A 2402-nucleotide genomic window follows, 5' to 3' on the forward strand; every position below is an offset into this window, starting at 1 on the left:
GAATTATGGGTAGTGACACTCAGGTCTCACAGCTGTCTCACTGCTGAGGGCGCAGTGATAGTGAGTCATCTCTCCCTCACACACACACACACGCACTGAAACTCCAACACTCACATGGTAGCTGGACTGCAGGGTAGCTGACATTTAGCAGTGGAGGAAAAAGCAGTGAGTGTTAGCTAGATAAAAGCTAACACTACAGAGCTGCAGCCATGATGGTATGAAGCACCTCAGTGTACAGCAGAGTGGAAGCGTAGCAATCGCAGATGTACATATGCTTACAAATGAATACACTTGACTAGTTAGCGGTGTGCCTTCACTTACTGTACCACATAAAAGTATGTTTTATGTGAATTTTCATCTAATTCCTTAATTTTTTTCTACCATAGACTGTATATAAATAGGGGCATATTGAGGTGTTTATAAGTCTTCAAATCTTATTAACAGAGCAATAATTTCACAGCTCACTTATAAGAGGGCCTGAATTTAGCGATTAAGACCATACTGGCTCGCTGGAAAGAAATTTTTTCTAGGGAGAAGTTGACACTTTTTGAATGGGAGTCAGTTGGAGCATCTAGCTGTGGCATTGCACTTTAAGGTACTTCTGCATTGTCTTCAGTCTCAAGCCATGGTAGTCGCTGATTGGTTTCTGCTTTCGTGTTTTATTTATGTAGATTACTTCATTTTTTATTCTCTCCATTTCTCATCCACGACAAAGATGGCTGCCATAACACACAGCTAGGATAAACATATGAAAGCATTAGAGCGGGCTTTGATAAAATGGCTTTGGATGGTCTACCAGAGATTGCGCTTTTAGTTCAAACATTTCCGGAAAATGCTGGATGTAAAGGCACAGTCTGTCAGAGTGAATAAGTAAACACATGTAGCAATGTTGCTTCCAGAAATGTTTGTCGCTCTGATGGATAAGCCTCTGATGGAGCAGCGTTTGGGCATATGTTTCAATACAAAACCCCTCGCTGAAACAACACAGATGAAGCTCCTCTGGGTGTGTTGGATCACAAAGTATTCGCTGGTAATACTGATCACACACACAGTGGCAAATGCATACATACACAGTCTTTGTCTGTCTTTGTCTCTTTCTCACCCACCCACACATGCACACACACAAAGCACATGACATAAATAGGCTATCTATGGCAAATAACATGGCCTTCTGCTGAATATTTGATCAGAGACCAGCACAGGCTTAATAATTTAGCAACAGGCCTTTACGTGACTCTCACTGCCACTGCCTTTGGAAATGAATGGTTTGGACAGTAGTGATGCATTCTCCCCTCGTGATATTAAACACCAATGCGGTGCTCCAAGAAGCCCTCAAGTCATTGCATCTGTGGAAAATGCCACATGCTTATCTAATAGCTGTCTGAAACTGACATCACTCTGTTTGACAGACATGCCTGAAGTGACCTATACCATCCACTTTGCATAGGTGAGGATGATTCATTGCTGCAGCTCTGTGTGTCAGTTTTACAACCTATTGATCTCTTACATGACTGTAAAGCAATTACCAGGCAAATGGCAGGGTTAGGTGGGAGAATAACCTTTCGAGTGAAACATGTGAAAGAGAAATCTGTGGTCCATACATAACACCTTAACCACTATGGTGACTGAGGGCAGACCAAATGGAATTACATGTATGTGGCGTTTGTGTTGAAATGGCATTTTAAATGAATGAGATTTTGAGGTTTGTACCACACTGACTTGCAATTTCCCCTCCCCCCCCAATATCATTTCTTTTTGATATTTTCATGTTTTGACAGCAACAGATTAACAACAGTAGTAAATTATCATCCAATTTAGATATGTTCATATACATATATTTATTCAGACCATAAATAAAATATTCTTGTATTTGCCCAAATCAATTCTTGATTAAAGCTGTGGCGTGTTCTTGGACTGCATTACATAAAAACAAAATATATATCCCCAAACGACCCATGATTCATGGACTACAACAGTCCAAGCAGGAAAATATAGGGCCGAAAAAAAACGTGTATAAAATAATTATAGCCTATCTAATAAGATTTAGAATAAATAAAAAAAAAATAAGTAGCCTAAGCTATATAGACCTATATCCAAAAAGATGTATACACAGTTACACAGCAGACAGACATAACTGTGATATTGCAGGCATGTTGAGGTGATAATTCCTGTGTCAGGGTTGGAGCAGTGTAAATCACGGCGTAGGTTAGAGCAAGAACGTCCGGTCAGTTTGGTCTTTCCTGGTCTGTCGAGGGTGATCAGGAAACAAACCGGATGAAAAATACATCGTGTCGGCGGTCACATGTCGTGCAGCGGGTTCCTGAATGATTTAAAGCTTTTTACATCACCAGCCTCTGCCTCCCTCCCTCCCTACCTCCCTCCCTCCCGCGCTGTCTCCCGCT

Source organism: Thunnus albacares, chromosome 15, assembly GCF_914725855.1.
Source record: "Thunnus albacares chromosome 15, fThuAlb1.1, whole genome shotgun sequence".
Taxonomy (NCBI): domain Eukaryota; kingdom Metazoa; phylum Chordata; class Actinopteri; order Scombriformes; family Scombridae; genus Thunnus; species Thunnus albacares.